The sequence below is a fragment of the Phyllobates terribilis genome, unplaced genomic scaffold (genome assembly GCF_046119375.1).
Source record: "Phyllobates terribilis strain yellow unplaced genomic scaffold, ASM4611937v1 Scaffold_7__3_contigs__length_470593459, whole genome shotgun sequence".
In the NCBI taxonomy this organism is placed as follows: Eukaryota; Metazoa; Chordata; class Amphibia; order Anura; family Dendrobatidae; genus Phyllobates; species Phyllobates terribilis.
The window spans coordinates 153273622-153294801 of record NW_027362767.1 but is presented as its reverse complement, the minus strand read 5'-3'; the positions used below and the strand labels follow the sequence as shown (position 1 = coordinate 153294801).

Genomic DNA, 21180 nt, shown 5'->3' with positions numbered 1-21180 from the left:
ACACCTCTTCATCTCGCCCCCTATCTGTCGGTGTCCCCCAAGGTTCAGTTCTAGGACCCCTGCTCTTCTCCATCTACACCTTAGGCCTGGGACAGCTCATAGAGTCTCATGGGTTTCATTATCACCTCTATGCCGATGACACACAGATCTACCTCTCTGGACCCGATATCACCTCCTTATTAACCAAAATCCCACAATGTCTGTCTGCTATTTCATCCTTCTTCTCTGCCAGATTTCTAAAACTTAACATGGACAAAACAGAATTCATCATCTTTCCGCCATCTCATTCAACCCTCCCAACTGATCTATCAACGTCAATGGCTGTCCACTCTCCCCAGTCCCTCAAGCTCGCTGCCTTGGGGTAACCCTGGACTCTGAACTCTCCTTCAAACCACATATCCAAGCCCTTTCCACTTCCCGCCGACTCCAACTCAAAAATATCTCCCGGATCCGCACATTCCTAAACCATGAATCTGCAAAAACACTAGTGCATGCCCTCATCATCTCCCGCCTTGACTACTGCAACCTCCTGCTCTGTGGCCTCCCCTCTAACACTCTCGCACCCCTCCAATCTATCATAAACTCTGCTGCTCGACTAATTCACCTGTCCCCCCGCTATTCCCCGGCCTCTCCTCTCTGTCAATCTCTTCACTGGCTCCCCATTGCTCAGAGACTCCAGTTCAAAACCCTAACCATGACATACAAAGCCATTCACAACCTGTCTCCTCTATATATCTCCGACCTAGTCTCCCGTTACATACCTGCACGCAACCTCCGATCCTCACAAGATCTCCTTCTCTACTCCCCTCTTATCTCCTCCTCCCACAACCGTATACAAGATTTCTCCCGTGCTTCCGCCCTACTCTGGAACTCTCTACCCCAACGTATCAGACTCTCGCCTACCGTGGAAACCTTCAAAAGGAACCTGAAGACCCACCTCTTCCGACAAGCCTACAACCTGCAGTAACCACCGCTCCACCATACCGCTGCACCATACCGCTGCACGACCAGCTCTACCATCACCTACTGTATCCTCACCCATCCCTCGTAGATTGTGAGCCCTCGCGGGCAGGGTCCTCGCTCCTCCTGTACCAGTCGCTGTCACATTGTGTTCAAGATTATTGTAATTGTTCTTGTATTATACCCCCTTTTTCACATGTAAAGCGCCATGGAATAAATGGATCTATAATAATAAATAATAATAATAATAATAACCTTCCTTGGTCCCAGAATACCCTCTCTTTATCCGACTCGGAGGTGGGTTTCTCCGCGAGGCCCCTTAACGTCTCCAGGCTAGCATCTGAGTGCAGAGCTGCCTGAAACTCCTGGCTGGAGGAAGCCAGAAGTGAGGTTAAGGCCACGTCCTCACGGGGACCCTCTGGGACCGGCTCTGGGTCCATACATGATCCGGTTATTCCTCTGTCCGAGGAGGGTCTAGAAGGCAGGGCGTTACTTGCATTCTGGGCACTCTGACTGCGGGTAACAGCGGCTATATAGGCCGTCTCCCCGGGGAATAACACCGTCTCATTAGCCTGCGAGGCCATGAGAACTACTTCTCCATCATCCTCCATTACCTCAGGCACAGTGCTACGTATGGGGCAGCGACTATCAGCCAGGTCACCTTCTGTTGTGACACTGGACACTGGCACAGCACCACCTGCTTCATGGTCCTCGTGCCTCTCCCCATTACCCTTGGCACTGACCTTTGCTCAAGCTAGGGGATCCTCAGCAACATCACCCCGCAGAGTGACATGGCTGAGTTCTCCTGCACCTTCCAATACAACCACATCATCATCATCATCATCATGATCATCAGGTAAAGCACTGACATTCACATTATCAGCATTTACCTTACCAACCGTATCAGATCTGGGAGGGGTGTCGGGGACATAATAAGCAAACATCCCCCCCAAATCAGTTCCCAACAAAACATTTGCAGCTAGGTTTGCAGATATTCCCACTTCCTTCACCCCACTCCCCGCACCCCAATCAATAAAAACCCGGGCCATGGGCAAGGGGCATCGGACGCCCCCAATCCCGGTGACAGTCAGGGTCTTTCCCGGAATAAGCACTTCAGTGGACACCAGTTCGGGTCGGATGAGGGTTCGTTCGGCCCCAGTGTCTTTGAGGCCTACAGTGACAGTGTTCCCCACCCTGACAGACTGCAAGTTTTCACAGGCCCTCCCAACCGGCCCACCCACCAAAAGAACTGATGCCTTAGGCCCTGGGGCCTTAGATGGGGGGTTCTTCCTCTGCTTCTCTGGGCAAGTGGCGCTGAAATGACCAGTCTGGTTGCAGGAATAACACCTGCGGGCATCGGATGCAGGCAGGGCCTTGGTATCGGGAAAAAGGCCTCCGGAAGGTCGGCTGGCAGGGGCAGGGATGGTGGTTGATGGCTTACCCCCTTTCCAGCTGGTGACGACCGGCTTCCGCACCTCTGGTCTCCGGTTGGCCTCGTAGGTGTCTGCGATCTGCGCTGCTTTATTGGCATCTGGTGGCTCCCGATCCATCACGAACTGCCGTACCTCAGTCGGACACAGATGCAGGAACTGGTCTTTCACCATCAGATCCTTTAGCTGCTCAAAGGTGGTCGCTGAAAGTCCTTGGATCCACTGCTTAAAGTTGGTTCTGAGCCCGTCTACCACATCGCTGTAGGTGTCATGTGGTCCACGTTGGAGGGCTCTGAACTTTTTCCGGTAAACCTCCGGAGTCAGCTGGTATTTTTTTATCAGGGCCTGCTTGACGTCCTCATAGTTTCCATCTTGTTCTCGAGGGAGGGAAGCGAACACCTCCAAGGCTTTTCCTCGGAGCCCTGGAGTTAAATATCTTGCCCATTGGTCGGTGGGCAGCTGATACTGCCTGCAGGCCTTTTCAAAGCCTCGCAGAAATGTGTCCAAGTCCCCATCCTTTTCCATCACAGGGAAGTGCTCAGGACGAGGTTTAAAGCAGCTGGCACTGTTGGACTCACGGGTCTGCGTAGAGGGCGACTCCTTCTGAATCCGGGCTAGCTCCAGCTGGTGTTGTCGGTCAGCTTGTCGCTCAGCAGCCTCTCGGTCAGCTTGGGCTTGTCGCTCAGCCCGCTCCTGGAATTTCAGGATCAGCTGCAGTCGTCCATCACGATCGTCTGCAGCGAGCTCCTCCAAGGCCATCTGCAGGTGGGGGTCCACACTACCCTGGTTGCGGGTATGGCTGGCAATCACAGGTGGGACCCCTGCAGCAGCGCCATCCGGGCCTTGGCTGGCCGCCCCATCATCAGGGCTCTGCTGTCGGACGGGCTCTGCAGAATCTTGTAACAGTTCAGCAATCATTTGTTCTCTGCTTTTGCCGTGGGGGTCAATGCCTCTGGTTATACATATTCCAATAAGAGTGTCCTTTTTCTGCTGGCTGTACCAGGACTCCCCAACTACGACCATGATCACCAAAATAAAAATAGAAAAGAAAAAATGAAGAAGGGTAGGGGTAACTGCTACACATACAGTATTGTCTCAGATCTAATAAACACTGAGTTCGATCTTCCAAAACTTTTGTGCAAGTTTTTAGTGAGAGGAATGATTGCTCAAACCCGATCACTAATGTCCTATGATCCCACCGCTGCCACCATTTTGTCACGAAAACGACACCCACTTTTGGGTCAGTCCTTGCAGCTCTCTGGCGCCCCCTTATCCTGCTGGTCAAACACGGTATTGACCGAGGATAAGCACGGGTGCAGCTGCTCTAGTTTATGTCGACTATTGCGGCACGTGATGTGACAGGACGTATATATACCACCAGTTCCTTCCAGGAACGTATATATGCCTCCGACCAGCCACCCTCAAACCACAATATCACATAAATACTGGTATACTGCCACCACCGATCGCTTAACAGGTGGATCGGGTACCTGGTAGGTAACGTGAATTAGCGGGTGAGGAACGTGTTTGCTCGACATAGGACAAGAAGGACGAAACTGGTAAATAATTATGATTTACTCCCAAAGGGGGGCAGTGTTTACAAAATATATACAAGATATTATAAAGGAGACAATTTACATGTATGCATAAACAGTTATTAAAATAAAAGGGATAAGTAATAGCAAAACATGCTTCACAAGGTGATGGTCTCAGATTCTGTGGGGGGGACGGCTCCCCGGAAAGTAGACGTGATTCTTCCGCGCAGCGTGGTGTGCGTGCGTCTGACGTCCCTGAGAAGAATGACCTGAAAATGGCCGATTTGCTTTTTAGTAACAGGGCCAAATTATTAGGAACCACCCATTTTGTCTACCTCACACGGGGGCTCGGTTTTGTGAAACCACCTAGCTGCATAGAACATAGAAACCTTCAGATTTCATATCTTGGTGTGGGGGGGGTCCCACATCCAAGATGGAGACATCATGTTGGCCGTCACTGATTTTCATGCAGATGGATATTAAACCGGACCTCTCTATGATGCTCAGAAGCTAAGAAACCAATTCGTCGATTTCTGGAGGTATCCCAGTTATGAAAAATATATCATTGTAACCAGGAAAATGTGAGTATTCCAAAAATCTGGTCCCTGGGTTAGTGATGTGCGTTTTTAAATTCTACATTAACTGTACAAGCTTTTAAACAATGGGAATTTTGGAGGGAATAATCTAGTTTGAGCTAGAAGCTGCGCTACACTGAGGGTTTACGACGCTAATAAAAATTCTTAGGGTGGGGGCCAGCACTGCAGTTCTATATCTTCTTACAAACGGATAGGGGGTGGGTGTTTTTCTTTTTTAAAACATCTCTCATTTTTAAAATTCGGGGAAAAATACCTTTTGCCTGACAGAGAGCAAGAAGTCTCAAGGATAATTTGGTCAGAAGCCATTTTGTACGACCAATATCAAAATTAAACAGAGGTATAGTACTTAAAGGATCTCATGCTTGCGGAAGTTGTACTGTATGTTCATTGATGCCATCCACTTATATCTTTGTGAACCCAATTGACAAACGGGAATTTCACTTGAGGAACTTTATCAATTGTCGGACTAAAAATGTTATTTACGCCTTAGTTTGTCCTTGCTCTCTTGTCTATATTGGCCAGACATCACAGGAATTACATAAACGTATACAACAACATCTGTGGAATATTGCTCTGGCAGAGATTTCATCTCAAAGCAAGAAAACAAATCTCTATTGTGGCCATGCATTATCTACAACATCATCATTGCAAAAGTGCCGGGACCATGGTCTATGGCTTGGATCGACTTTCTCCCAATATCCAGGGTGGTGATGTAACACCAGCTCTACTACGCCTTGAATCTAGATGGATCTACATGATGAACTGTGTGTCCCCTAAAGGGATTAATGAGGATTTGCTGTCTTGCTGTCCTGGATTTGCATGTCTGTGCCTCTGTGGTGTCATCTGGGCCCCCCTTGTGTATATCTTGGGCTCCTGCTTTCAGTGTCACTCCTTATCTCATTTTCCTGCTGGTGATTTACACGACTGCTTAGCCCCCCCCCCCCCTTCCGTAGTTTGTCATTTCTGGTTTTCTCCTGCACTATGCGTTCCACCCTGACACGCACATCAATGGAGGGAGAGCTTCCTCCTGCACACATCTCTACTTCCGGTATGTGTTTTCTTCTCTGACGGTGGCTATGACTCTAAAAATCCAGCTATTTAAAACTGTGGTTTGTCCATCACACGGATCACATATAATTGCGCTGAAAATACTGTCATTTCTGGCCTCCATTAAAAAAAATTTCAGTGTGTCATTGAAGCAATTGACACCAGTTTGCTGTTCAAAATAGTTACCTACAGGCCAGGTATTTAAAACTATGGTTTGTCCGTCACACGGATCACATATAAGTTTGCTCCAAATTCAGTCATTTGTTGTGAGCATGGAAGATATTGTCCTCCATTTACAATGGAAAGGCACGTGGCAAGGGAAAGGGAACTGGACGTGATGGTGATGATGGTGCATGCAGAGGCCGAGGCCATGGGCAAGCTGAAATTGTGCCACAACAAACACCCACATCTTCTCGCTCGACCTTCCTGTCCCAATTAATAGGGGACCGCAGAACACCACTATTAAATATAGAGCAGTGTGAAAAGGTTATTAGTTGGATAGCAGATAATGCTTCCAGTCACTTAGCCACCACCACCACCACCTTGTCTTCCACACGGTCAAGTCTAAGTAGTTGTGAGTCTGGACCGCATATTCCTCACCCTGAACTGCCTTCCTCCCACCATGCCGAGTGCCCAGAGACAACTGATCCCACACTTGGACACTCCGAAGAGCTGTTCACTTTTCCATTTATAGATTCAGGCCTCTCGCCCTGTCCACTTGAAGCAGGGCAAGAGGAGATCGCATGTAGTAATGCCCAAATATTTGAGCAGCCACAGTCACACGAAAGCGACGGTGGGAAAGTGTCACAAGAGGTGGACGATGATGAGACACAATTGCCAGAAACTCAGGAGGAGGACCAGAGTGCGGAAGTGGAAGACGAGGTGGTGGATGATATAGTAACTGACCCAACCTGGCAGGAGGACATGCAGAGCGAGGACAGCAGCACACGGGGAGGGAGGCTGAGCACCCCAACAGGCAGGAAGAAGCATTGTGGTGGCCGCAGAAAGAAGGCAGGCAACCGTTCTCCGTAACACCAACACGAAGGAAGTTGCCAGTACAACTGTTAGGTCTTCCCGAGTCTGGTTGTTTTTTAAAGACTCTGCCGATAACCCCAAAAAGGCCATTTGCACCACCTGCAAGGCCAGCATCAGCAGAGGTGGCAAAACGACGAGTCTGACCACCACCAGCATGATCAGGCACATGGCAGCAAAGCACCCGACTTTGTGGGCCGAACCCAAGGGTCCAGGAACAGTGTCTGCGGGTGGCACCACTGCTTCTTCCGCTGTTGTGCATGCAAGCGAATCCCCTGTCCATGGTTCATGTGAAGATGCCTCCTGTCCTGCACCTGTCATTGCACACTCTCAAGTAGCAGCATCAGGAAGCACGTCCACGTCCTTGTCCCAGCACAGCGTTCAGTTGTCCATACCCCAGTCCTTGGAGCGCAAGCGCAAATACGCAGCCAATGCCTCACAGGCCACACTACTAAATTCCTACATTTCACGACGGCTTGTGCTCGAAATGTTGCCTTTTAGGCTTGTGGAGATGAAAGCATTCCACAACCTGATGGCGGCCGTTACTCGGTCCTCGGTCCCCAGCCGCCGCTATTTCTCCCGGTGTGCCGTCCCCGCATTACACAAGCACGTGTCCCAAAACATTAGCCGTGCCCTCAACAATGCAGTTACCGGGAAAGTCCACCTAAACACGGACACGTGGACAATTGCTTGTGGGCAGGGACGGTACATCTCGCTAACGGCACACTGGGTTAACATAGTGGAAGCCGGGACCCATTCGGACCTTGGAACGGAACATGTCCTCCCGACGCCAAGGATTGCGGGCCATAGGTCAATGAGGGTTGCCCCCACAATCTACAGCTCCTGCACCTCATCCTCCTCAGGCTCCTTCTCCTCTTCAGCCTCCATCTCCGAAATGACCACATCAGTCACAAGCTGGAAGCACTGCAGCACTACCTCGGCCAAGCGGCAACAGGTTGTGCTGTAGCTAATATGCTTAGGTGACAAACCGCACAATGCTGAAGAGTTGTAGACAGCTCTAAAAGAGCAGGCAGATCTGTGGCTCACAACGCTGAACCTACAGCCAAGCATGGTCGTGTGTGACAATGGCCGGAACCTGGTGGCGGCTCTGAGGTGAGGCGATCTCACACACGTAACATGCCTGGCCCATGTGCTTAACCTCGTGGTTCAGCGGTTTCTCAAATCCTACCCTGAGCTGCCCGATCTGCTTGTTAAAGTACGCCGCCTGTGTGCCCATTTTAGAAAGTCACCTACAGCTGCCGCTGCCCTTGACGTGTTTCAGCAGCGTGTGCAGCTTCCGGCTCACAGACTGGTGTGTGATGTCCCCACGCATTTAAACTCTATACTGCAGATGTTGGGAAGGATTTGTGAGCAGAAGAGGGCAGTTGTTGAGTACCAGCATCAACAAGGCCGTCGGTATTCAGTTCAGACTCCACACATAAGACCTCAGGAGTGGAAATGGATGTCAGACATCTGTACCATCCTCCAAAACTTTGAGGACTCCACCAAGATGGTGAGCGGCGATGACGCCATAATTAGCATCACCATCCTGCTTCTCTGTCTTCTGAAATGCTCTCTGCTCACAATCAAAGAGGATGCATTGCAGGCGGAGTACGATGAGATGGAGCAAGGAACCCTACAGGGTGATTACTCACAGCCCAGTCTCATCTCATCCCAACGTGGATTGGGTGACAATAAGGAAGAGGAGGAGGAGAAGGAAGAACAGGAGCTAGTTTCATGCACTATAGACGATACTACCTGCACAACTGTCATACCATCTGTTCAGCGTGGATGGCCTGAGGACAGAGAGGAGGAGGAGAGCATGGTCAGTCATCCTCTTGGTGAGGACACGGACGTCTTGCCTGTTAGCAGTCTGGCACACATGGCTGAGTTTATGTTACGCTGCCTTTCCCTTGACCCTCGCATTCTCAAAATTTTGGGTGACAGTCAATACTGGTTGGTGACACTTCTAGATCCACGCTACAAGGAGAACTTTATATCTCTTATTCGTGAGGCGGACAGGTCTACAAAAATGAGGCTGTACCAGAAGGCCCTTGTTGCGGAACTATTAAAAAAATTCCCATCTGGAAACGCTGGAGAGGTTACAGTTCGTTGGACAACCAAGGAGTACAGGCGAGAGAGACACAACTTCAATCCAGCAGAGGCAGGGGAACACTGTCAAAGTTCTGGGAAAGTTTTCTCAGACCCTCCCATCGCACAGGCCCTGGGACGCGGGGTACTCTCACAAGGAGTGCAAAGTTGGGGAAGATGCTGAGGGAGTACCTTGCTGACCGTACCAACATCCACCGTGATTCCTCTGTGCCTTATAATTATTCGGTATCCAAGCTGGATACGTGGAATGAACTGGCTCTCTACTCCTTGGAGGTCCTGGCCTGCCCTGCCGCTAGCGTTTTATCAGAGTGGGTTTTCATTGCCGCTTGTGGAATTATAACAGATAAGCGCATCCGCCTGTCAACTGAAAATGCTGACAGGCTGACTCTTATAAAAATGAACAAGGGCTGGATTGGGCCAGACTTCTCAACACCACCGAATGATAGCAGCTTAACATAAACTCAAATCCAGTGTATTTTTTGGGAGGTGTATTCCCATGCACCTCTTCACACCCACACATGGGTATACGCTTCCTGATTTTGGCTATTTGCTCTTGTCCTCCTCCTTCTCCTCATCCTCCACCACCATATCACCAGGGTGACCGTGGTCCATGATGCAACACCCACATAACTTTTTAAAGTGTGTTTATGATGCCAGTTAAAAAAAAATTATACAGTATGTTCATGTATACCCCGCAGGGGTAAATGATTGTCAGCCCATACACTTAGTGCATGAGCATTACAAGTATACGGTTTCCCTCTATACCAGTCCTTTCACCGAGCTAAAGTATATGGCTGTGGTGAAATACAACTCCCACTGAGAAGCTATTTCAGATTGAAAAACATTGGGCCCACCAGAGGATTTGATTCTGAGGGCTCACCTTTCTCACCCGCTCAAGAGCCCCATAGCAGTTGCAAAGTTAGCGCTATCATGGGGCCCCTCCAGCCTCCAGCAGGGCCGCCATCAGGGCATGTCTGCCCTGACTCCAGTGTGGGGCCCAGCCGGTAGGGGCCCCCTTGGAGCCCCGTTGGGGGCCCCCTCTTGTGAGTCTCTCTCCTCATGGGGCCCCGGCCCCATGCTAAGCGCCGGGTCACTACATCTCAGCGCTGCGCTGCGCTCCTGCGGCAGCACCTTCATGATTCCCCTGACTTCCGGTCATGTGACGGCGCCGTCACATGGCCGGAAGTCAGGAGAACCTGGTGTCAGCGATTTGGACGAGCGCCAGGATTCTGCAGGGATCGCATGGGGGTAAGTATAACAAGTTTTGTTTTTTTCAAAATACAATTTACTAGGAGTGGGGGGAATGGGAGGTGTGTGTGTGTGTGTGTGAGATAAGAGATGCACATGGGGGGGGGAGATGATAAAAGATGCACTTGGGGTGGGGGGGATGAGAGAGGTGCACATGTGGGGGGAGGGGGATGAGAGAGGTGCACGTGGGGGGGGGAGATGATAAAAGATGCACATGGGGTGGGGGGGATGAGAGAGGTGCACATGTGGGGGGGGATAAGAGATGCACATGGGGGAGGAGATAAGAGATGCACATGGGGGGAGATAAGAGATGCACATGGGGGAGGGGGATAAGAGATGCACATGGGGAGGGGGGGATAAGAGATGCACATGGGGGGGAGATAAGAGATGCACATGGGGGAGGGGGATAAGAGATGCACATGGGGGAGGGGGATAAGAGATGCACATGGGGAGGGGGATAAGAGATGCACATGGGGGAGGGGGATAAGAGATGCACATGGGGGAGGGGGATAAGAGATGCACATGGGGGAGGGGGATAAGAGATGCACATGGGGGGGAGATAAGAGATGCACATGGGGGGGATGAGAGAGGTGCACATGTGGGGGAGGGGGATGAGAGATGCACGTGGGGGAGGGGGATGAGAGAGGGGCACATGAGGGGGAGGGGGATGAGAGATGTGCACATGGTGGGGTGGTGAGAGCTGCTCATGGTGGGGTGAGAGCTGCACATGGGGGAATTGGGAGAAAATGAGCTGCACATGGGGGAATTAGGAGTAGGGGGATAATGAGCTGCACATAATGAATGTGGGGTGGGGGAGAGTAAATGATAAATGACGATGGGGTGGGGAGAGCACGGACATGATATAATGAATTGGGGCAGGGGGTGCATGTAAATAATGAATGCGGGGAGCAGGAAGTATAGAGTAGAGGTTCTAATTAAATTATATATTAAGTGCCTATTTACAGTTAATGGGGGCACCGTGGTGGATTACAATTTATATTTGGAATGGTAGATTGCATAATAACTAACCATATATTGATGGTGGATGCACGTCTGTATTCAGCTGCGTAATGTAGAAGTTGGGGAATGTGCTCTAGATAACTGTGTTATTTTATGCAGAGACGAGTCCTGGCTGGAAGACGTGATGGCGCTCTGTGCTGGATGAAGGAGAAAAGCGTAGCTGAAGGACTTCACCTAGAGACGTCACCAGTGAGTCAGTGCATTACATGTACACTTACACTATATACTATGTACCGGGCTCCTGTGTATAATGTCACTGGTGATCACTGTATTACCTGTACACTATATACAGAGCTCCTGTGTATAATGTCACTGGTGATCACTGTATTACCTGTACACTGACACTATATACAGAGCTCCTGTGTATAATGTCACTGGTGATCACTAGATTACCTGGACACTTACATTATACATACCATGTATAGAGCTCCCGTGTATAATGACACTTATGGTAATATTAGTAATGTGGTGGTAATATTAGTAATGTGGTGGTAATATGTGGTCTGGTCATGGTGTGGCAGTTTTTCTCCCTTCTGTGTGGTATTATTCGGTCACTATGTTGTGGTAATATGTGGTCTGGTGATGGTGTGGCGGTATTCCCTGTATGTGGTATTATTGGTCATTTTAAAAAAAAATTTATATGACACATTCCCTTAAAGAAAACTAAATAAAAATATATCTAAAAAGAGTATTGGATATTTTAAGAAAATTTTAATAGGTTAGAGTAGGGCCCGCCCAGAAGAGTCTACCTTATCGTGGTGGCGGCTTTAAAAATCTTTTGGCCAAAACAAAAGCTGTTGGCTATGCATGTGGCGCCATCACATGGCCGAACGTCAGGAGAACCTGGTGGCAGCGACGTGGACGAGCGCCAGGATTCTGCAGGGATCGTATGGGGGTAAGTATAACAAGTTTTATTTTTCTTAAATACAATTAATTAACTAGGAGTGGGGGGAATCAGAGATGCACATGGGGGGGATGAGAGATGCACATGGGGGGATGAGAGATGCACATGGGGGGGGATGAGAGATGCACATGGGGGGGTGAGAGATGCACATGGGGGGGATGAGAGATGCACATGGGGGGGTGAGAGATGCACATGGGGGGGGATGAGAGATGCACATGGGGGGGATGAGAGATGCACATGGGGGGGTGAGAGATGCACATGGGGGGGATGAGAGATGCACATGGGGGGATGAGAGATGCACATGGGGGGATGAGAGATGCACATGGGGGGATGAGAGATGCACATGGGGGGGATGAGAGATGCACATGGGGGGGTGAGAGATGCACATGGGGGGGTGAGAGATGCACGGGGGGGTGAGAGATGCACGGGGGGGATGAGAGATGCACGGGGGGGATGAGAGATGCATCGGGGGGGGATGAGAGATGCATCGGGGGGGTGAGCTGCACATGGGGGGGATGAGAGCTGCACATGGGGGGGTTATGTTTACATAACTTTGTTGCCTTATGAAGCGCAGGGGGGGGGGCCCAAAAATTTCTTGCACAGGGGCCCACTACAGTCTGTGTCCGCCCCTGCTCTGGTGGGACCGTCCAACCCTGCCGAGAAGCAGTCCTGGCTAAGAAAAGTGTGTGGGAAGGTTCCCGGACACTTTATGGCTGCTTTTTTTTTACTGTTGTGGAAACACACGCAAACATGGGGAGAAAATACAAAGTCCTTGCAGATGTTGTCCTTGCTGGGATTTGAACCCAGGATCCCAGCGCTGCAAGGCTTCAGTGCTAACCACTGATCCAATGTGCTGCCGTTCACCCTCTAATATCTAACAGGCTGGAGAAACTTGCACCTACTGCCACTCTGTCTTCAGCTCCTTTGTGAGAAACTAATGACGCACCCCCTGGGCCTAGCGTACACGTGTAGTGGGTTACCCGGAACCAGGTCTCTGGGGGTGGTTGTAGTCTCCGTGGCGGCGACCCGGTCCCATGGCTCAGGGTGGTCAAACCAGTGGCAGTCTATTTATGGGGTTTTTATGGTTAATTGTCCGACTACGCCACCCGTGGATTGCAGTCAGTGCGAACCGCTACTGCAAGGCAGACCGCTGGGGCTGATGGTGTATGCAGCTGAGGTAGTGTGACTCCCCACGGGAAGAGTGCAGCCCCAGGGCAGTGTAGTAGATGGTGGGGGTGATGGTGCGGGCGTCCCAGCACTAATAGTGCTGTATGCGGTGAGAAAGCACAGAGACAAGGTGTTGCAGTTCTAGTTCTTTACTCACAGTTCTCATCCAAGTCACTTGTGCGCAGGTAGGACCGCCCGAGCCGTGCTGCATCCACCAGGCAGGGGGCTCGGTCAACCCCCAGGTAATTCCAGAGTGTGGCACAGGACTCCCTTCTATTCCTTTCTCTGGCCGTGCCCCACCAGTGACACTACGCCTGTCCAGCTCCCGTGGGGCTTCTCTTGGGAGGGCTTCGTGCTCACCTCCCTGACCCTATGTGGTGTGCCTTTCTAGTAGGTGTAGCGAGGGGTCGCACCAAGATATGATCACGACCTCCGGTTCTTGGTTAAGGATTATTCGCCTCTACCAACTTGGGATCCGGTACCCTGTTCTGCCAACCCGTCACCCGCAATCTCCTGGGTCCTTAGGGTTCCTTCTGCCCTCGTGTCTCTGGGCCTCTCTTGGTGTTCTGTTCCTTTCTTCCTTTCCTTTCTGTTCATGTTCCTTGATGTTTCTGTTCCTCTCCTCTGGCCCTGGCCTTCACCCTAGGCCTGCCTTGTGGAGCTGGCCCCAGACTGAGCCACAGCTCCCTGTCAGCCCTCTCTGGCAGAACTCCTTCTCTTCTCCAACTCTCTGCACTCTCTCTTCCAGTGCTGGCTGGGCCTCACAGGCTAGGCCCGCCTCCGGAGCAGAGCTCCACGGAGGCCCTGCTCTGTCACTTCCTCTCTCAGACTGAACACTGATCTAAGATGGTGCCCACCTTATATACCTCCCTCTCTGTGTATGAGCCCAGGTAACTTGCAACCAATGGGCTCCTACCTATGCCCAGAAACCCAACCCCTATCTGCTCCTACATCACTGGGTTTTCCTCCCCCCTCCCCACTCCAGCCAGGGACATGTTCTGTCGTGCCTGCATTACTGTCTAATGGGAGCACCGTTGAGCTGTCCCCCGGAAATGGGGTGTGTGTGGTGCATGCAGCTAACTGAGTCCCGGTCCACACACCATCCTTACCCGGGAGTGGGATATCACACCTCTGGTTGAGGTGCAGTACCCCGGTAGCGACCGAACCCTCGGGGCGCTACACTAATGTATTTGTGCAGCCACTCAGTCTACCAAATAAAATTCCTGAGAAGTAAATTGGGCATGGCTTCGCTACTGGTACTGGGGGAAGTGCTAATACCATGGCGTCGTACCATAGTTTACTGGAAATATTCCAGGCTGGTAGGAGGCAAGCAGATTCCCACAGTAAAGTACCAGCAGTAATGTTCAGGGACCTGCGCTTGTAGAAGGTGGAGACAGCACCGGGAGAAATAGTGACGGCTGGGGACCGAGTATGGACACAAAGCATGAGGTTGTGAAAAGCTTCCGCCTCCACGAGCCTAAAAGGCCACATTTCAAGTGCAAGCAGCTGCCCAGAAATCTGGCAGTTTAGTATTGCAGCCTGTAAGTGGGTGGGTGGCTGGCTGCATACTTGCGCTTGCATTCCAAGTAACAGAAAACTAAGCAGATGGTGGCCTCTATCATCATCATGGCCTCACCTCGGCACTATGAACTCTCCTGAAAGAGAAGCCAGGGCCCACCGGAGAAGGCTCCGGTTTTCTGGTGGGTCCGTCCATCACTGCCGAGAAGCAGCCCTGGCTAAGAAAAGAGTGGGGGAAGGTTCCCAGACACTCTATGGCTGCTTTTTTAATGTGGATCGGACGTGCTTATGCATGTTATTTCTCAAACCGCATTGCAGATCAGGCCATTGCCCAACTCTGTATTCAAGAAATTAAATGCGAGTTGATGTTGGACGGGCTGCAATTGCTTCTGCAACAAGCTGCATTAGAGGACTTCCTGGGAGAAATGACACCCAGAGTAGATACGGTTTCCCTCTATGCTTTCACCGAGCTAAAGAATATGGCTGTGGTGAAATACAACTCAGCAAAAAAATCTGTGAACTGGCTCCGTACCGTCCCTGGCCACATTCATCTGTCCACGTGTTTGTGGTTAGGTGGTTCTTACCAGTAAGTGCACTGGGGAGGGCACGGGTAATGTTGTGGGACCCGTGCTTGTGGAAGGCGGAGATGACAGGACAAATAGTGGCGGCTGGGGACCGAGTATGGATACCCGGTCACCGCCGCCATAAGATTGTGGACAGCTTCCGTCTCCGAGCCTAAAAGGCCACATTTCTAGTGCAAGCAGCTGTCAAAAATTTGGCAGTATAGTATTGCAGCCTGTGGGTGGGTGGGTGGCTGGCTGCATACTTGCACTTGCATTCCAAGGAATGGGGTAAGGACAACTGAATGCTGCACTGGGACAAGGACGTGGATGGTGATTGTTGCAAGTCTGCAATGACAGGTGCATGGCGGGAGGCATTTTCGCATGCGCCATGGATCACTTATGATGGGCACACTTTTAGGCAGTAACCTAGGAGTCAGAGATGCTTCCAGAGGTCTTCCCCATGCTGTTCCCATGTCTTTTCAGCACTGTATGCATGTCTGATGATGTGTCACACACAACTTGGCCAGATAAGGTTGTAAAATGTTAAAATGACATTTCCCGGTGAATGCATTGGTCTTGGTTGAAAGCCATGCAAAAGTTGCAAAAACGCATCAAAAATGCTACGTGTGAACATAGCCCAGGGTGTGGAGGAGCATTTTTGTTTTTGGTTATTTATTTTGCCTTATATACAAGTCATTACCCTGGAAAGGATGTTCCTTAACATATTTCCCAGGAAAATACATTTTGGTTTTGTTTTATTGTGAGTTCGTAAAAGTGGCGTAATACTCTGACAACGTTGTTGAAAGCAGTGACCTGGGAGTCGTAAATGCTTCCAGGGGTCTTTCCCATGCTGTTCCCTTGTCATTTGAGCACTGTTCCCATCGATTTGGGTAATTTTTAGGCCCTCTGCAGACCACCGGGGGGAGCCACATGAAAAATGCTCGAGTTTCCCATAGACTTACATAGGGCTCGTTGCTCGGGTCGAGCACCCGAGTATTCCAATTTGCTCGACCCGAGCAACGAGTACACGAGCATTTTAGTGCTCGCTCATCACTAGTGAATACCACTCAAGTGGGCTTACCTGGTCCACAGGCAGAGATACCTGTTTCCAGTCGACAGTCCTTGGCATTTGACTCGGTTCACCAAGTGTCTCCTACGTCAGCGTCATGGGCTTCCTCACTTCTTGAGTCGACATCCTCCTGGTGGGTTGTTCCTCAGATACCACGGGTTCTTCGGTTACAGGAGTTTCTTCCACCTCACTCATTTTCCGTGCTTCCTCAGATGCTCTTGGATCTGCCGCTGTAAGTTCCTGTACTTCTCCTGAATCGCCTGTGTCCACACATTCTGGTAATTCCGCTCCTCTAGATTGTCGATCGGTCTTTTCAGTTATCGATCTGAATTGGCCTTCATCTGTACTCCTTGGTAAAAACTCTGCAGCCTCGCGACTTAGTTGACTCTCTTGAGGATGGTACATCTCTCTCCTTGCCGGTCCAAGAAATACAACGGTGTGTTCTTCTCCATCGGAACTTTCAAGGTCACTATCCACCACCGCAGCTTCAATCTGTGGTGATTTCTTAATCGATCTCGATGTCAGTCTGCTTCTGGGAAGTCTTGTTGTGGTGGGAGATAATCACAGGGTACTAAAAAATTCTGATGGACTATGCTGGTTTTCTTGTCCCCTCTTTCCAATCTAATTTCATACACTGGACTGTCAACGGCCTTCCTCTTTACGACCACATACACTTTGTCTTCCCCGTACGAACGAAGTTTCCCTGGACCGCATTTCTCACATACGTTCTTGACTAGAACCTGGCTTCCCGGTGCCAATTCTGCTCCATAACATTTTCGATCATAGTACTCCTTACTCTTGCTCTGTCCTTGCGTAACCACTTTGGACACTATGTTGTATGCCTCTGCCATCCGTTCCTTCCATTTCCGAATGTACTCCGGATACGTTCTGTAAGTCTCTGACACCAGAGCATCGAACATGATGACGATTGGCAGTCTTGGCAATCATCCATACAATAGGAAGAAGGGTGAGTAACCCGTTTGTGCAATTATAGGCATGTACCACTTTAGACAGAGAACTCTTCCAGTCTTTTTTCTTGTCAGCTGTTAAAGTGCGCAATATCGACAATAATATCCGGTTAAAACGCTCCACTGGGTGATAGGGCATTATGTGGGATCTCTGAATTCTACAGTACTTTCCTAGCTCGGCAAAGAGCTGGTTCTCAAATTCTCTTCCTTGGTCATGGTGTAACCTCGTAGGGAACCCAAACCTCAAAGCAAATTCGTTGAAGATCTTCTCTGCCGCTGTTCTACCCGCTTTATTGGTGGTGGCATATGCTTGAGCAAATCGAGTAAAATGGTCCATCACCACCAAGATGTATTCGTAACCACCCTTGCACGTCTCGAGATGTAGAAAGTCTATTGAGACCATCTCAAATGGATACGTAGTTTGGATGTTGCCCATGGGTGCCCGGGTTGATGTGTTGGGACGTTTATCTTTCAAACACCCACACTTCCTGGTCACATACCTCTCAATATCTCTCTGCATGTACGACCAGAAGAAACGTTCACGGATCAAGTTGGTTGTCCTTTCCACTCCCAGGTGTCCCATGTTTTCATGGAGTTCTTTGAAGACCAACCTACGGAATACTCTGGGTGGTACCAACTGCCGGTTTTGTCCTCCTTTACGATCACAGGATACCGTCTTCACTGAGGTAGAGCTTCGTCCATTCTTTAACTAAAACAGATACTACTGGTGACTCATTATCTCTCTCCCGTTTACTTGGAAACTGATTTTGGTCCACATAAAGTAGTATTCTACCAATTATCTGATCTTCCCGTAGTGCTCTATGGATTTTTCCTTTTGGTAGCTGTTGAATGGACAGGGGGTGATCTTGGTCTCTCTCTTTTATGGTGGTTTCCACCGTTAACGGACACCATAATGGTGTGTTTTCCTCTTGATAAGTATGTAGTGCTTGGGTAGTGCTCTCAATTGCTTCCAGACTGACTTCCTCCGAGCATTCTTGCATGAACTCCTCAGGCTCTATTGGCATTCTCGACAATCCATCAGCATCACAGTATAGACAACCATCAGAAGTTTTTTTCAGCAACACATAAAAAGTACAAGCATCACATGGAAAGGGTTAAGTAAGACATACTTAGTGAAAGTAAACAGATAACCAGCAGCGCCAGGGGAGGCCCCAACACAGCTGGTATCAAATTCACATTGAACCTATAATAGGTCACATAATCCAACCCATACAATCCACAAGTCACAAACAATGTGTGCAGAGAAAGTTATAGAAAGAGTTATAATGACATAGATCAAGTGACCTGTAACAAGTCACAGTATAGACAACCATCAGAAGTTTTTTCAGCAACACATAAAAAGTACAAGCATCACATGGAAAGGGTTAAGTAAGGCATACTTAGTGAGAGTAAACAGATAACCAACAGTGTCAGGGGAGGCCCTGACATGACAGTGTTTCCATACTTCCTCAGGGGGCGTGGTTGTCTATACTGTGACTTGTTACAGGTCACTTGCTCTATGTCATTATAACTTTTTCTATAACTTTTTCTGCACACATTTTTTGTGACTTATGGATTGTATGGGTTGGACTATGTGACCTATTATAGGTCCAATGTGAATTGGATACCAGCTGTGTCTTTATCTACCCCCTGCTGCCTCACATGCCCATGTTATGTCCTTTCACACATGTTATTTATACCTATGTGTTATCTTTTAAAAAAAAAAAATGTAAATAAAGCATTGATCTTTTTTAGTCTAACATATGGTATTTTGATTATGTTACTTTGGGGTTTTGAAAATACCTATGGTCTCTCTGGTTCATATAATCCGTTGGTGGATTGGCAAACCGGGGAGTTTATTGAATAGGGAGATTACTGCCATGAGAACTGTCTGAATGTTTCCATTGCTGCTGTCTCTGCGGAGATACTGCCTGCTTTTCTGTCTGGTTTTGAGGACGTTTTTTCTGAGAGGGGGTGTCAGAATTTGCCTCATCATCGTGCTTATGACTGTCCTATTACCCGGACTCCCGGAGCTAAACTACCCAAGTCCAGACTGTATAATCTTTCTGGCCCTGAGAGACAAGCCATGAAGGATTTCATTGCGGAAAGTCTGGAGAAGGGACATATCAGACCCACATCTTCGCCGTGGCAGCAGGGTTCTTCATTGTGAAGAAAAAAGATGGCTGTCTCCGTCCCTGCTTAGATTTCCGGGAATTAAATCAAATTACCATCCGTGATCCATACCCTCTACCTCTGATTCCTGATTTGTTCAGCCAGGTTGTGGGAGCTAAGGTATTCTCCAAGTTGGATCTAAGGGGAGCCTACAATCTGGTTAGAATCAAGGAAGGGGACGAATGGAAGACAGCGTTCAATACCCCGGAAGGACATTTCGAGAGTCTGGTTATGGCTTTTGGCTTGACCAATGCACCTGCGGTATTCCTGCATTTCATAAATGATATTTTTCATCATTTGGTGGGGAGGTTTGTGGTGGTCTATCTGGACAATATTTTGGTTTATTCACCTGATTTTGAGACCCATCGTGGGCATGTTAAGCAGGTGCTCCAGATATTAAGTGATAACCTTTATGCCAAACTAGAGAAATGTGTTTTCACCGTTCAGGAGGTGCAGTTTTTGGGGTACTTGTTGTCATCTTCAGGTTTTCGGATGGATCTGGAGACGATCCGTGCAGTCCTTGACTGGGAACGTCCTGAGAACCTGAAGGCCCTACAACGTTTTCTGGTCTTTACTAATTTTTACAGGAAATTCATCCAAAATTACTCAGTCGTAGTGAAACCCCTTACTGACATGACTAAGAAGGGGTCTGATTTTTCCAATTGGTCGGATGCTTCCCTCCAGGCTTTTTCTTCCTTAAAAAATCATTTTGCCACTGCACCTATTCTCAGTCAACCCGATGTTTCTCAACCCTTTATTGTGGAGGTCAATGCTTCGGATGTCGGGGTTGGGGCTGTGTTGTCTCAGGGTTTGGGCCCTGGTAAATGGTGTTCATGCACCTTCTTTTTTAAAAAAATTGGCTCCGGCTGAGAGAAATTATGACGTGGGTAATAGGGAACTTTTGGCGATCAAATTGGCGTTTGAGGAATGGCGACACTGGTTGGTTGGAGGGGGCTGTCCATCCTGTTACTGTTATTACTGACCATAAGAACCTGTCATATCTCCAGTCAGCTAAATATCTCAACCCTAGGTAAGCCAGATGGTCCCTCTTTTTTACTAGGTTCAACTTTGTTGTCACTTTTCGTCCAGGGGTCAAAAACTTCAAGGCTGATGCTTTGTTCCGGAGCTTCGCTGGTGGTGGTGACCATGAGAACCCTGCCCCAATATTACAGAAAGGGGTAGTTATTTTGACTCTTTTTCCTGAACTGGAGGGTGAAGTGCTGGAGGCTCAGGAGGGCTCCCCTGCTTCCTGCCCTTCAGGAAAGTTATTTGTACCACCTGATCTGCACCCTAAAGTAATCAAGGAACATCATAACTCTGTGCTTGCTGGGCATCCAGGTGGTAAGGCAACCGCGGACCTCCTCTCTCGTCGTTTTTGGTGGCCAGGGTTGCATCGGGATGTAATTGAACACGTAGCTGCTTGTAGTATTTGCTCGCGTTCTAAGGTTTCGCATACCCGTCCGTCTGGTGCTCTTCTTCCGCTACCTATCCCTAGTAGGCCATAGACACACTTGTCCATGGATTTTATTACTGACCCACCGGTTTCTGCAGGCAAAACTGTGGTTTTGGTGGTAGTAGATAGGTTCAATAAAATGGTTCACTTCGTCGCTTTACCTGCACTTCCCAATGCTAAGACACTGGCTCAGGTGTTCATAAATGAGATTGTGAAGCTTCACGGGGTTCCCTCTGATGTGGTGTCTGATCGGGGGACCCAGTTTGTTTCCAAGTTCTTGAAGGCATTCTGTTTTCGACTGGGGGTGCAGCTGTCCTTTTCCTCTGCCTTCCACCCTCAGTCACATGGTCAGACCGAGCGGGTCAATCAGAACTTGAAGACATACC

At 49.3% G+C, this 21180-nt stretch overlaps 1 protein-coding gene across 1 annotated transcript in view; it reads left to right on the top strand.

The window, feature by feature from the left end:
- Window positions 1-5498: 5498 nt before the first annotated feature.
- The window catches only part of LOC141154046 (uncharacterized), an 80251-nt gene continuing 64569 nt past the window's right edge, over window positions 5499-21180 (top strand). The window contains exons 1-2 of the mRNA XM_073639450.1: window positions 5499-5569; window positions 11080-11169. The gene's annotated coding sequence lies outside the window, so the exon portion shown is untranslated. The remainder of the gene's footprint in view (window positions 5570-11079; window positions 11170-21180) is intronic.